The 16,235-nt window shown below is 47.8% G+C and overlaps 1 protein-coding gene across 2 annotated transcripts in view; it reads right to left on the reverse strand.

Annotated features, from left to right (window-relative positions):
• CARHSP1 (calcium regulated heat stable protein 1) overlaps positions 1-16,235 on the reverse strand; it is a 36,578-nt gene that overhangs the window by 18,289 nt on the left and 2,054 nt on the right. The gene's annotated exons all lie outside the window — the stretch shown is intronic.

The raw sequence follows: 16,235 nt of genomic DNA on the forward strand, positions 1-16,235 counted from the left end.
GCAGGCTCAGGTTTGCTCTTGCTCAGGTCCTACAGCAGAGGAGGGAGAAGATGCCCTTCTCAGCAGACCAACAGCAATACATCTCATCACACGACAAGCAGAACTCCCAGAATCCATGCAAAAAGCAGGGTCAGAAACAGCAGCACTTCTACACACACAAATGCATGGCTCACAGCAGCAGTGGCAGAAATAAGAGGAAATAACCAGCACCGCTCTGATATTACTATGCAAGTCTCCATCCACACTGAAAGGGGAAGATGATTTGCAAAAATAACCAATAACCCACTACAGTCTTACTTAAGAAGACTTAAAATATCTGGTTATCTGAATGAGTTAGCAAAAAATGTGGCGATCTGAGTCAAGAAAATGTCACGAAGGCAAGAAAAGCTGCCTTTAAGACCAATAGTTTAATTGAACTGAAATCTCTCATATCCATTATGCACCCTCCTCTTGACACCCACACTCCCCAGCCCATGAATTATGGAGTGGATCCTTGACATGACATTTGAGAGATGCAGCCTTCTTGTCAATGACAAATCCATATTATTTCTTCCTGAAAATAAAGACTAAAATTAAAAAGGCTTCTTAAGAATGAAGTCACCAGGGAACAAAGGCTTTTGTCTTTAATTGCTCAGGGTGCTCAGAAGATAGAAGTGAATAGTCAGTCATACTCCCTCCTCTACCAGCTTGAGCTTTCCTCACTGTTCTCAAGAACAACTCAGCTAAGAACAAAGCCCCAGCTTTAGGGATGGAATTTCAAATATGGATGGTATCTGTCACCCATGAGTTCATGCCCTGCCCAGTGTCACAGCACAGTGCTCAGCTCAGACCAAGATGACAACACCAAAGGGTCGGGATCTTCCAAACTTCCTCTTCCTCAAAATAGACCTGCTGTGCTGGCTGGTACAGAGGAAGTCTCAATTTTCTAAAGCCCTCTCCTTTGGACACCTTGCTTTCAAGGAATGTGTTTGACACGGCAGGACCATAGCCCTAGTAAGTCACAGGAAAAATAAGAGCAAACTATTAAAACCTGATTCTGATAACCCAGCACACATGGGCTGGCACAAGTGAAAACACAGCTTTCAGAATCACATGCTTTCTCTCCTCATCTAAATATAAACCAGCTTGTCAGGTGACAAGCAAAATGCAGAGTATTCGTCCATCTACTGCAATAGAGCCACAGAGTGCTGCCTGTCCTCTTCTTCAAACAAGGCTAGAGAGGCAGAATTTTCCCTCCTTTCCTTAAACCACAAACGAACCACAAAAATATTTACAAATAAAGAAGACTAAATGGAGTTAGAAGTGTGTTACCATATGTTATTGTTCCCATTTATATTATTTTGGTGCCCTCTGCTCCATACACATAAAATAAAACAGCGATGTAGAACATTCAGTGCCGTGTCACGGTACAAATGTCCTTTTTGTTCTCTGCCCACGGCAAAGGTGGGTGAATAGCCTCGACTCTCATCACTTCTATTACACGAGCCCTGCATAGTGCTCAGAGCTGGGTGAGACCTGACCCCAAACCACACACTGAAGGTAGAGAGCAGCAGCCACACTTGGCTTCAGCGCCACCACAAGCAGTGGGGACACGGGGGGATGCAGAGCTCGTGCTGCAGCTCAGTCTCTACAGGCAGTATGGTGCATCTCTGCCCAGGAGAGTTCACTGACTCATCCCTCTGCCTCTTGGGCTTCTCTGACAGCTGTACAAAGCAGGCACAAGGAGAAGGATGGGAGCCTGATCGACCGAGCTGAACCGTGTGCGTACAGCAGGACGGCAGCAGCTCCCGCCTCCCACGACCCTCGACCATCACTTCATCTGGACCTTTACAAAGACAAAGGTGCAGCTGGGCTGTTTCAGTTCGTGCCGGTGTGGCCACTTGTTGACGTTGTTCATGCAGGGATTAGCTCATTTCCCTTGGCAGCCCTCCTGCAGGAGCAGAGACACTCTCCCCACTTGCAGGCGCAGCTGGAGGCCGGGCAGTGTTGACACAGGAAGCCTACAGCAAAAACTCAAAACAAAACAAAACCCACACCCCAGCCCTCCCAGCCGCCTCCTCACAAATGCTTTGCCTTCCTAAGGCAGTCACCAGCAGTCTGCAGAGATGTTTTCTAGATGTTATCCTGGGTTCTGTACTGACTCCCTATAAATCAAGGATCACCCCTGGAACTTGGATGGCTGCCTGCCAGCCCTTCCTCGGCACCCACAAATTCCTTCCTCTCTTTTTAACTCTGTGACTAGCTGAACAAACCCACTTTCCTGCATCTCTCAGAACCCCCCTTCATCTCCCAACCCCCGTCCATCAGGTTTTCCCCTAATTTTCCCCTAAAACCAGGGAAACGCCCTGGTTTTCCTCCAGCCCAGCCAGCACTCTCCCCTTGGCCATGGCAAGAACATCATCCCATAAAGCCCAACAGCACCAGCAGTGCAGCCACCCCGAGCTGCCAGGAACACCCATCCCCCTGTGCCAGCGCTGCAGAAAGCCCAGCAGTGAGATCCCAGCCAGGCCAGGGAGCAGGGACAGCACAGCCAGCAGGTCTCTTTTGCTTGAGCCAGCAAAACATGTGCCTGCGGGGATTTACAGAGTGAATGCAACATGAGGTAAGGTGGTGATGTTTTCAGGCTCTTTAGGAAACTCCAGCCACGTGCCACATTACCCTGAAATCGCCCCATATTTCAACATGCATCATTTCTCTTTCTCCCATGTAATTTTTTTTAATATTTATGTTTAGGAATGCACCGAACTGGAATATAAATAAAATAAATTACAGTAGTGTCATGGCAAAAATAGACTAATTTAACATTTCAAAGCAAAACTTTTTTTTAACTATACCTTTTTTAGAAAACTTGGCCAATGTGTGCAGAAAGAGACCCCAAAATGTCATCTGCAAAAAGTGACCTACAAAGCACCTGTAACAAGTGAACTATGAAGAGCACAATTCATGCAGGAGAAATTTCTGAAGTTCTCCATGAAAAATAACTTTAAAAAATTATTAAAGTGATAGTGTTGGGGGTATATAAATGTCATCATAATTTCTCTATATATCTGTACATCCTATTTCTCTTAAAGTCTGCCCCATACCTCTAGGAATACCCTAAAAATAGTAGGTTTGGGGAAGTTATCCATTCTGACCCCACTATCACAGAAATCTTGTCTCACTTTTAATTCACATAAATGCCTAAAAATAGTCCAAATAGATATGGCAGGGTGACAGGCTCCATGAAATCTCTCCATCTATGAATGGTTTCCTTTTCACATCACAGGCTGCAACACCTCCAGTGAACGGGCACAGGGAACATCCCCAGGGAACGTTGCTCTGCATCCTTCAGTGCTCCAGCAGGGAGAAAATGCTCTTTCTGGCCTCCTTAGTCTGGCAATGGCCCTGCCTGGAGGAGCTGCTTTCAGATGGTACCACAATGGTCCAAGAACAGGACAGCACTGGCTACGGTTGCCTGGAAAATGAGGGGTTTTCTCAAAGACAGAACAAAGCTCCCCAAGAGCAGCTGCTTTCAGATGCAGGTTCTGCAAGACCTCTTTCATTTCAATCTCTAAAAGGAATCTGAAAAATGTCTAAACGACATCTGAAAATCTGATTGTTTTCTGGGCTTTTCCTGGATTTAGAAACAACACCAGAAACTCTGCTTACTTTTTTTTTTAATTTTCACTTTCAAATATCCTGCTTTCCACATTTATTCTGTGCAGCTGCATTTCTTTCCTTCTCCAAGGAAGCAGTGCAGATAAACCCCTCAGCTCCATCTGCTCTTCTGCTGACACGCAGTAAACCTCTTCTCAGCAAGAAAATCCACAGCCCCTTGCTCCCATCTCTGAGAGAGTGAAGGCACCAGGACTCCCTGCTCTGTGCCCTGATAAAGGTGAGGGACTGAGGGTGTCCCCAGTCCTACAGCAGCTCCCAGCTCCCTCTCTGAGGTGCCTGAGCACCAGCCACAGCACTGCTCCTCCCTGGAGCTCCTTCCAAAGCCCTTTGTGGCACTGGGACCCCTTGCACGCAAGGATCCCAGCACTGCCCCTGCACCACAGGGTGAAGCACTTACAAAACACAAACAGTTACAAAACAGCTTCCGAGAGCTTCCCCTTCCAGCTTAGTCTGCATGACTAACTTTCCACAATTAATACTGGTATTTCAATTAGCACTGAAACTCAGAGGAGTTGCAACATGCATGTGACATGTCACAGAGGATTATGGATAAGCATGATGCTCTTGGAGGCTGTAGAGTGCCCACACACTGGAGTGATTTGTCACTTAATGGAGACCAGGACATGTCCAGTAAAAGCCTAATTATATGGTAAGCAAAATACAACAAGGAGAATTTCTATAGCTTGTTTGGGTGTACAAATTAATTTGGATTAAAACAGGGTTTAGTTTACAAACAGTAGTAGCTATTTCCAAGCAATCTCAGCACTGAACACTTTGTCCCCAGATGCTGGGGGTGCCCTTCTGCTCCTGCAGTGAGCAGTGTCTGTGTCTGAAGGAAACACTTCTCAGGCAGCACAAACACACCCTGCACAGCAGTGATCACAAAAAGGGATGGGGAGGAACTCAGTCATCAGCAGCCTATACAGCACATTTTCCACTGTCCATGAAAGCTGACAGGTACACTTAAAAAAAAAAAAAGTTTAGGTGAAGGAACTGAGTGGTTAGTCAGATTAAGCACAAGTTTCAACTGGTTTAGGATTATACTGAAGGATATATGGTGAGACCCTGTGGCTCATTTTATCAAAAATACAGAGGAATCAGGATCCTCTCTCACTGGAAATCCAGTATTTGCCAGGACTGATGATGCACAAACTTGTTGCTCTGAGCTGAGCAGAGCTAGCCAGGGTCCTCCACTGGTAAGGGAGCCCAGGAGGCTGTAAACAGATGTACTGTCAGCTGCCATGGGGACAGAGTGTGCACAATCACACGGGAAGGACCAGCTTCCATCCTGCCCCTTGAAAAATGTACTTCAGTGGGAGCAGAGCGCACCAGCAGCCAGTGGTAAGGCAAGTTTCTCTGGACAGTGCTAGGAATGGCACGGAGCTGTCCCAAGACCAGCACACCTTCCCTCACACTCTCTCACAGGAGAAGCCCATGCCCTCAGTTTGCTTATAAAATCTCACTTATCCAGATCCGTTTGTTTAAAGAACAGACTGCAAGAGGTGCAAAGCTCTCCCCAGCTCATGGTGAGCCTGGACAAGCAGTGACAGCTTCCAGACAAGCATCCTCCTTTGGGAGCTCTTCCAGGCAAGGATGAGGATGGTGGTTGAAGATGATGGTGGTAATTAGGAGCAAATGTTGCCTAGTGACTTAATTTGCTGTGCACCTATAGTATTGACTAATGTAATCAAGTATTTAAATGACAGCAGGAAAAGGCGGGGGTTCTCACCTGGGCAGGACACCACAGCCTGTCACCAACCAGGCAGGTGGCAGTGCCCTGTGGGATGGACTGGCACACCCATCCCTGTGCCCACAGCACACCCAGAGGCACTGAGCCAGCACCAGCCTGGGGTGAGATGCCCAGCATCTTGCCTTGCTTTTGGTCTGCCAGCTGCTTGCTGTGTGAGCTGCCAGGCTCCAGCCCTGGCTGCTTCTGTGGCAGCAGGGACACCATGTCACAGCAGTGTCCAGCTGCTCCCAAAGCCACTGCCAGCTGTGACACCATGTCACAGCAGTGCCCAGCTGCTCCCAAAGCCACTGCCAGCCATCCCCACAGTGCCAGAACCCAGAGCAGAAACACAGACGTCAACTCCCAAAGCCCAGCTCCAACCCAGGTGCTCCTTCCCTGAAGCCAAGGACACAAGAGGTCACCCCCAGGAGCAAGTGTTGTTGTCCCCAATCTCCACACAGCTGTGATAAGGGTACAGGGCAGAGTGAAGGGAGATCACAAAGGACCCTTGCAGTAAAGCTGGGGAACGTTAGGATGACTTTACTTGATCCAACACTGGTAGCCAGGTGTGGCTACCCTGGTCAGAGTTAAATACAAGGTGAGTGCACAGTGGTGCTTACTCTCAACACCTTTCCTGCATCCTCATTTAAAGGAATGGCAAACTAAAGGTTACATAGTGGTATTTAATAACCTCCTATGAGATTTTTCAGGCCCTTCCTGAGCTCATATAATCTGTTAACCTCTGCAGCATCCTGTGGCAAGGAATCCCACAGCTTAACTGTCTCTGAAAAAGAGCCTCCACTCCTTTTAGTGGACTGTGAGGAGAGGCCCTTTTTACAGGGAAATTAAGAAAGGACAATGAGACTAAAAGGCAACAGCAAATTAGAAAAGGAGAGAGAAGGGAAAAGGAATATGTAAAGAAACAAATGGGAAAAAACATTAGCTTAGAGGAGCACACAGGAAAGGGTGTACAGGCTTATTCATAAATCAAACCTTAAATTTTCTAGCAGAAGTGACATAAAGAGGGTAGAGAACATGAATAGTTACAAGCTGTTTCTAGTGATCTTGCCCCCCTCCCCTTTAAATTTCCAAGCACAAATGAAAAACCATGTGCCTTTTTAAAACAAAGCACTCCCCACTTCATCACTTGAATGGCTGCCATGACTCTTTCTTAGACAATAAACCCCACTGGTATCAAATATTTCTGAAGATTTAGCTTTGTCAACAAGTTAGCTGGTTTGGGCCAGAAAGCAGATATTATCTATTCAATGTTTTATGGTCCCCAGCACAGAACCATTGTGCTGGTCACTCCAAGTTCCTGCTGCCTTCAACACTCCTCCATTAGCCAGGGCTGGGAACTCTGCTCTGGGAGAGCAGAGGCAACACTTCATATTTCACATCCAAAACTTGTTAACATGCTCAGTCACAGTGAGGCGATGTGTTTCCCAGACAAAATACAATATGTGGCTTAAAAGGGAACTTTCTGTCCCTTCCAGTGCTTGCTCTCCACCTTTGGAACCCAGCTCCCCCTTCAGTGTTTTTGCAAGCCTGAAGATTTCCCTCTGCCATTGCTTCCATGCTGGAGCATCCTCTGTGAATTTATTCTAGGATTTATTTCATATTGGCAGAAAATATTTATACCAGAACATGAAAATCTCTCATGTGTCTTGTGTCTAAGCATCTTAAAGCTCATCTACAAGGCAAATGGGTTATACAGTGTCATACTATTATAAAGAAGTTATACATATGTAAATCCCTAGGCACTTTTGAAAAGTTCTCCCCTTTTCAGCCTCCTCTCACATCACAAAACTTCAGGCACAATTGTGGTTAAGTTTGTTCATGTGCAACTTTGAGCCTTTTAAGGCTACTGAAATCCCCTGAAATATTTATGTGGCTCGAGTGTTACTCAGAACAATTAGTTCACTGTGTTTCCTCCCTAATCAACATTTTCAATAGGGGAAAACAGTTCACATTACAGAGATCTATAACCATGGAAATTTATGAGGCATACGTGTATTGGCAAAGAGAAAAATAAATCCTCTGAGACTATTTCATCTGCCAGCATTCCAGCAAGATGCAGCTGGAAGGGTACAGAGTCAGAAACCACTCAAAACCAGCTTGATCCTCGCACCAGCTCTGTGAGGCACCCAGAGAGCCCAAATGCCCTTTTGGACAGGCCAGGCTCTACTTTCTGGTTCTCCCAATGCACAGGCCACATCCCAGTCTCACTGCCGCACACTTCCTATGCATATTTTTCAGCATCCCAGGCTAATAACTTAGGTCTATTTCAAACAGATCGCTCAGAAATCAATTGAACAAATGGTTTGTGATGGAGATAGAATTATGAACCTACATCAATATCAAGTAACGACCAAAAGATATAAAATTGACTGAAATACTTTAGGAAACAGAAAATGCTCTGCATCTGATGGGATGACAGACCTAAATTTTAATGGAGAAACTGATAGATGGATAGATAGATAGACAGATTAGATAGATTAGATAGATATTTAAAGATCACAGGCCCACTTAACAACTGCATTTCTGTTTTTTCTTCCCTCCATGACATCCCTCAACACAATTTCCAGTATATCTCAGCATGCTGTACACAGGTTTGTGCTTGTGACCCCGAGACCCCTCTCAGTGTCCTCATGCTCTAGCAGGAAGCAAGTGCTCCATCAACACTGTAAAACTAATGGTTACCTCTTAACTCAAGCTGAAACTGCCTTAATATGTTTAACTGAAGTCTATAGGAGAAGAATTACATAAATATACACGATGCACAGGTCTGTTTTTTCTTACATAACCAAACAACTTGTGGAACAGAGAATATGTAAGCAAACATAGATAACCAAGCTCCTTGGCTGAACTGAAAATATTGCATTTTACCTCCCAGAGCTGCTCAGTCCTGGCAGCACAACTGTCCCCACTGCCAGCTGCTGCTTTACAGAGCTCTGTGTGATCTGCTGCACTGACAGGCAGCCCCTACACGTGCAGTCAGACCTGTGGTGCATCCAGAACACACCCCACAGCTCACAGCCTCCAGAGCTGCTCCAGGGACACCAGCCACCCCAATAAACACCCCAAATCCTCTGGCTGCTACACACCCTCCATCACATCCTCTCATATGGCAGCTTGGAAAACACCACTGGATAATGCACTTTGGAGTTCTAGGGGAAAAAAATTCTTTTTAAGTCTCAAAAATGCTTACAGCACCCCTGGTCCAGCCAGCCTACTGCAGGCAACACATGGGAAAATGGACCTGTGGGGAGTGTGATTGCCCTCCCTGATTATCCTGTGTGCACAAACCAGTCTTTCTGGCTCAGCACATCCACCCTGTGCTCTCAGCAATGGCAGAAGGAGTCACACTGTGCTGCAGTGGCTGCAAAACCGCAGAGCCAGCACGGGCACGTGTGCGGGGCTGCATTTCACACTACTTACACATCACAAAACTATTCACTGCTCTGTGAGTTCCAGAGCCACGGCCCCAGTGCTGTGCTGAGCAGGACAGAGCTGTCCAGAACCACAGGCACTGGTGTGTTATTTGTGGCTGCTGTGTTAGTGCTCAAAAGCCAACACAGACCACAGCAAGGGAAGGGACAACTCTTAGCTTTTCAGGCAAGGTAAAAATCAAGTGTTGTAGTTGGAAAAAAAGCAGGCAAATCTCGAGGCATGTACATTCTTCAGGTATAAAACTAAACCTCCATATAGAACCACATGTTTAATAGAAAATTGTACTAAAGTTTTGTGTTAGAGAAATCACTACCCCAAAAAACTGCACCCACTTCAACTGCAATCACAGGGGGAAGGGGACACACAAGCAGGGCAAACACTGCACACAGGAGCAGCAGTGAATGCCTTTTGAAGGAGTGTTTTGACTCAATTTACCTGTTTAGCCACATGCTAATAGCTACATGACCTTATGAAACTGGGCCAGAGCCACTACCAAGAGAGATGTGAGATCAGTAAAGAAACAAAGATGGGGATATATTTAACAGTGCCTTTGTTGTTTTTATCCAGAGCAATGTTTTGTGTGAAACCCAGTGCTACACAGCTGAGAGTCCTCAGGGTCTGCCTGCCTCAGGAGCAAGCCTCAAGTCCAGAACAAGCCATGTCATGGTACTGCATGCACATCTCATGGGTTCACCCTGGTCCTGGTGGCCAGGAGAGCCCAGACTGCACAGCTCCACATCACAGGGTACCAGAGAGAGCTCCTCCTCAGGATCCATGCCAGGAACCAGGCAATGCAGCCACACTGCAATGTTCAAGAACAAATTTAATTAGAATCCCAGACCCCAGCTGGACCAGTCTAGTGAGGGTCCAGCAAAACCACTTTTGTCCCCATGGGGCTGTGGTAAGTGCTGAGACAGCTCTGCACTACCTTTGTTTCTTATTTTATTCCTCTGGGATGTTTTTCAGGTGAGGTTTGTCTACCTGAAAAGCCTGAGAGATGGAAGGGAAGGTGAACATGTGAAAAATGGGCAGTGCAGGCAGCAGCATGGTGACATCATGATACTGGGATGCTGCTGGCAGTGCCTGGGCAGCAGCTCTGCCAGATTCAGCCTGGACTGGGTTCCAGCAGAGAGTTCCTGTCCTGAAGTCCCTGCTGCCATGGGTAAATGACACTGCAGTGGATCACACATCCCCAGGGACAGAGACAATTTTTGTCTAAGTCTGGTACAGGGAGAAAAGAAAAAAATCAATGTAAAAAAAATAATGTATCAGAAAACAGTGAAACCCCACAAACATTGAAGTATATCAAGACACTCCTTCTATTCCTGGTGTCCTAAATATTGGTGAGAATAATTTCTAGGACTGACACAGTTTCCAGGACAGGGAAAAACCACCCTTCTGCATAGAAAAAAAAGAGAACATGTTTATTCAGAAACTGAGACCTGTGTAAGAGTCAAGCACACTTTCTGGAATACCGTATAGCAGAAAATTGATATTCACTCTATTTACTGTCTCTCCACCTGTAAAATTAAAAACCCACTACTTTAAATAGTTTGAAATAACTTTAAGAACTCCTCCTACCAGTCTCCATCACAAAGAGGCACCATGAAAAGACTATCACTACATTTCATAATTCTCATTGCTGGATTTTCTTCAAATATTGGAGAAAATAAAGTCACAGTCTTCACAGTCTTCAATTTGAGTAAACTTTGCCTTTCCTGGCTGAGATCAGCAGAGCTCCTGTTCTGGACCTGCCACGGCACAGAAAGGCACTGTTTTGATGAGCTGGGTGAGAAGATCCAAATCATGTATTTAATGTGTATTTACACATCAGCAATAGGCATAAATTTTGTAAACAGGAAATTCTTTGACGTTGCTTTCTGGCAGTTTCATTTACCCTTTTAAGAAATTGTCAAGAAGTTGCAATCACGACCAAGACTTACTTTTATCAAATAATTGATGTAACTGAAAACAAGCAAAAGCCTTTGACCAGCCTTCTGAAGTCATATCATGAAGGGAAAGGCAGCAGACAAGAAGCACTGAGAAGGCAGGAGCTCATAAAACAATATAGTCCATTTTGCCAGAGGGCCTCCATCAGCGTGACTGGCTGTGCAACGTAAACAAACCAAACATTAAACCAGGACTGACATAAAAAGAAAATTCCTCCCCCACTGTGGACAGGCAAGATACAATGTTTTTTTTCCTGGACACAGTCTAGTCTTTGTCTGAGCATTCTCTTAAATAGCAAATGGCAAAGAATTTGAAACCTAGGGAAAAGCAGCACTCCTGGAAAACAGAGCTGGGCCTGGAGGAACACCCCATGGCGGAGAAGACACAATGCCTCCCATCCTGCCCAAAACCAGCTCTGGGAAGACAGACAGATCTGGTGAACATCAGATGCTGAATGGGCTACAAACCTCCTGCAAACTGATATACAGTCCTTCAGAAGCAGAGATTCCCACTCCAATTCTCAGCAATTTTGTGTTTTGGTTTTGCTGTTAGTCACCAAGATCTGCAGTTGCAGCAGGCAGCTGCAGCCTGTCCTCCACCATGGGACAAGTACACCATGCTTGATGTGACAAGGGGCTGAGCAGGACAGACCCTTTGCTAGAGGCTCTGCCAGCGTGCTGTGGGAGCTCTCCCCATGCTGGCCACGCTCCTCTGGAACCTCCTGGCTGCAGCAGCATCAACGCCCCATCCAGCCTGGCTCCAGCTCCCAGGCAGTCCCCAGCGTTTTGGCACACAAGCAGCCACCCAGACAACACCAGCACACACTTTGCTTCCCTCCTCGGGACCAGCCTTAACTCTTAGCGCTCTGTCACTTCCCCAGTCATGTGCTGCTCATGAGGCATGGCAAAGGACCAGCAAGGTTTAATATTCCAGAGAAAATACCAGGTCAAGGTTCTCTGTTTTCCTTGGTCCTGCACAAAGCGCTCTGTGATCAGATCAGGCATGGAGCCACCGGGGTAAGGAACACGTGGTACACACAGGCCTGCTTGCTTTTTCCAGAGAAAGGTAATAGAGCCCTCCCTTGCAGCTCACAGCCCCCTGGGGATTTAACTACAGGTTGTTTTGTTCTCTCTGTGCCTTCACCCCTCGCTATCTGATCACTGGGAGGCTGCAGCTCAAGCCCAGGTTTACCTTCCCAGATCCCAGAGCTGGGCAAGAAGTGTGATCACAGGCCACCAATTATTGCCCAAACAGCTGGGCAAGCACCCAAAGGCCAAATTCATAATTGCTGTCCTTGAAACAGCCCTGTTTAAACATCTGTTGAGACCTTGACCCTATCACCAACTCCTCCCTGCGGAAATACACAATTCAAGGAGAGCAGAGCCTAACACACCATGGGTCAAAAATTTAATGTTCATTTTCTTTAGACTTCTATTTAGTTTCCAAATTGTATTAATAATGCAAGAACCTCAATGCGAGTGGCATTACAACCAAGACAATCGTTATTTTTTAAAGATTGGATAGGCTACCTTGTTATTTATCTCTCTATATTTTAAATCGACCCAAAGAAAAAAAGCTGCTGTGCAAACCAATGGCAAATGTAGAACCAGCAAAGCTGTGGAATCCATCAGTAGGATTGTAGCACCGGAGGAACCACACGGATGAAGCTGATTTCAGGGAAGCAGGAGGGGTTGCCAGGCTGCTGAAGCCTGTCCATTAGAGCAAGCTCAGGCTCCCGGGCAGCACCCACGCCCCACCTACCCCGAGGCACTACAGCCAAGCCTGGGCAGATGCGGTCTGACTCACATGGGATTTCACAGCTTCCCTCGGGGGGGAAAACACACCACTTTAGTGTGCTCCACATGCCCCAAAAATGACAGAAACGAAAGCCGAGTGTCTTTCTGCACAATGCAGAGACAAAGAAAGCGTCAGTGTGGTTCCTCTCCCGGCTGCCACCGAGGCGGGGACGATGCTCCAAGGTGTCACCTCCTGTCAGAGGGGATCCCATCTCCGCATCTTCTGTACCCTTAGCCTTTTTCTCAGCCACTGGCTGAGGGGGGAAAACCAAGATCTCGGCAGAGAGTGATCGTGCTCTGCTTGTTTACAAAAGCCAAGAGGCATCTATTTATTCTCGGGAAGGGAGCGCTGGCGAGCACAGCGCCGGCTGCTCGCCCTGCTCGCTGGGCTCTGCGGGCCAACGCGGGCTCCAGCACGCCAGCCACGCCACACACGGCGAGAGGAGAGCAGCCACAGACAGAGCCTGGAGCTGCCGGGCCAGCTGAGGGTGGCTCACAGACCCTGGTGCTGCCTAGCCTGCTGAGGGTGGCTCACAGACCCCTGGAGCTGCCTGGCCTGCTGAGGGTGGCTCACAGACCCCTGGAGTTGCTGGGCCGGCTGAGGGTGGCTCACAGACCCCAAGAGCTGCCGGGCTTGCTGAGGGTGGCTCACAGACCCCTGGAGCAGCCGAGCCTGCTGAGGGTGGCTCACAGACCCTGGAGCTGCCGGGCCAGCTGAGGGTGGCTCACAGACCCCAAGAGCTGCCGGGCTTGCTGAGGGTGGCTCACAGACCCCTGGAGCAGCCGAGCCTGCTGAGGGTGGCTCACAGACCCTGGAGCTGCCGGGCCTGCTGAGGGTGGCTCACAGACCCCAAGAGCTGCCGGGCCTGCTGAGGGTGGCTCACAGACCCTGGAGCTGCCGGGCCTGCTGAGGGTGGCTCACAGACCCCAAGAGCTGCCGGGCTTGCTGAGGGTGGCTCAGACAGACCCCAAGAGCTGCCGGGCCAGCTGAGGGTGGCTCACAGACCCTGGAGCTGCCTGCCCAGCTGAGGGTGGCTCAGACAGACCCCTGGAGCTGCCTAGCCTGCTGAGGGTGGCTCACAGACCCCTGGAGCTGCCGGGCCAGCTGAAGGTGGCTCACAGACCCCTGGAGCTGCCAGGCCTGCTGAGGGTGGCTCGGACAGACCCTGGAGCTGCCTGCCCAGCTGAGGGTGGCTCGGACAGACCCTGGAGCTGCCTGGCCTGCTGAGGCCGCTCCAGCCGGGCTGAGGAGCCTCCGCAGCTCCGGGAGCGGAAACCCGGGAGCCGCAATCACGACGGGAGGAGAGGAAATAAAGATCACTGATCCTGCATGGGAGTTGCCTCAGGAAGAAGGAAAAGACATAGTGAGAGGAGGAAGCAGAACAATTGCCTCTGCCCTGCTCTGAGAGAAAAGGCAAAGCAGTTAGTCAGATGAAGGCTTTCTGTTTCTCCTTTTATCTGGACTGTGCTGGGAACTGATGCATCACGCAAACCCAAATCACCTCTCTGCACCTCTCCCTTCTTTACAGTGTTTCAGCTGGGGTTTTTGTTTGGTTTTCCATATCAACCTGTTGCAAAAAGCAGGATTTGAGTTTTTAAAACTGTTGGGCAGAAAGAAAAACAAACATTTCATTCCTTTTTTTTTTTCCTCTTCAAAGACTGCCACCCCTCTGCTGTGCACAATGCTGTTCCCAGCCCACTGGCCCCAGGAGATGGCAGCTGCCACCCCAGAGAAGGGATGTGATCCCCAGTCATCCTTCCCCTTGATGTTAATGGGGTTTAGACTTTTCAAACTGAATTCTTCTCCTTAGTCTCTACCAGAAACCTTCCAGATGAGGGGCAGATTAACCAACAACTCTCACCACCAACATCCAGAATATTTATCAACCTAGACTTGAACAGTTACAATAACAATAAATTTTGCTAATGCTGATTCCCATCAGTCTTTTCCCAAGTTTCAAGCAGTTACTATAATTCCCTGCCAACCCTCCTCCCTGCCCAGGGATTCAAAAACAGTTCCTTACAGAAACTTGAGACAAAAATAGAAAACAATGCAATAAGCAACTTCAGCTTTCACCCTGAAGATAGCCCAGACACAATAAAAGAGACCCCAATTCCTTCTGCGCCCCACAGCCCACTCAGGGTGAAATGGAAGCAGGGGAAGGATTTACTTACTTCTGTCACTGTCAGGCTTGACACCAAGAACAACCTTGGCACAGCCTGCTGGTCCTATCAGCTAGAAAGAACCCCACACACCACATTTCCTCCCAGGAACCACATTTGGTGTGCTGCCGGAACAGGGCCTGGCAGTGTGTTGTGAGAGAGCTCTACTGAAGCAGATACCTTCATGTTCATGGTGGGTTTCATTCTCCAGCTGAATATAAAACCTGGATTCACCCTCAGGACAGCACTACCCAGAAAGGCACAGTGGCAAAAGAAGACAGAAGGCAATGGTACCTGGCCTTATCTGGCTAATTTCAATTTAGTTGCAGATAAGCATTTCTGTGCTTAATACACAGAAGTAAAGGAGAGGATGGTGCTGGTCAAAATATTTACAACCCTGGGCACAGCACAGAGGCAGAAGCTCAGGGCAGTGCAGGGTAGCTGCAGCCAGCAGCAGGTGCCCAGGACAGAGGGGGACAGGGCAGCAGCACAACCACGCCCTGGGTCACGTCACGTCACACGTGGGTGTCACAGCACACACGGGGCCATGGGATGAGCTCCTGCCTCAGCTCTGTCCCTGCAAAGGGCCACTTGGAAAAAACGTGTTTTCTCTCCTTTACACCCCCACGTAGAATGTGAAAACAAACCCATTGTCAGAGAACAGGCTCATCTTTTCTAGTTTCTTTGGCACATACAACTTTTTTTTCCTGTAAACACCTAAAGCCTTCATATGAGTTAGGGCTTTTTTAACTTTTTTGCTGTATGTTAGTTAAACCTCTTTAGATTTAATGAGATACTAAGATGTATTTGTGAAAGCCCAAGCCTTCTGCAGCTACATTAACAGGCCTTGCTATTGTCAATTATTAATAATCAAGAGAAGGAAAGAAATTATGTTTGCCAAACATAAGATAATAGTCAGAAAGTAAAGGTTAAGAACAGAAGTCAAAAAACCCTTTCAACCTCACGGAAATTACAACTAGGGAAGTCATGTCAAAGCAGCCTGAAAGTTTTCTGAGACTCTCTAAGAAATCAAATCTAGCACCACAAAAGATTTTGCAAACATTTCTCACAAGTAGCTCGTCAGGGCCAGCAAAAACAACATCAGAAAAGAGCTCCAAATCCCCTCCTTGAAAGCCAAATTCAGAGGCACAGATCCAAAAATCAGCTTCGGAGGCTTCTTTACAAGAGCAAGAAGTGACACGCACACACATCCAACATGCCAAGGGAGCACGATGAAAGGGTTGCTTCCCCGATTTTTTTGCTTTCCCCGTTCTCCTGAACAGAAGCGCTGACTGTAAGAGCGGCAGTTCACGCTACAGCAACAGAGTCTTTAACGAGGCTCCGAGTTCTGCAGTGCCCCTCTGAGCAGCCAGCGCCGAGTCCTTTCTCTTCCTGGGGCTCGAAAGCGCTTGTTTAGCGCTCTTTGTCTCGCTCGTCATTTCTAAAACGAGCCATTCTCCGAGTAACAATGTCACACCCCCGGTTCC

Source organism: Motacilla alba, chromosome 14, assembly GCF_015832195.1.
Source record: "Motacilla alba alba isolate MOTALB_02 chromosome 14, Motacilla_alba_V1.0_pri, whole genome shotgun sequence".
NCBI classification, from domain to species: Eukaryota; Metazoa; Chordata; class Aves; order Passeriformes; family Motacillidae; genus Motacilla; species Motacilla alba.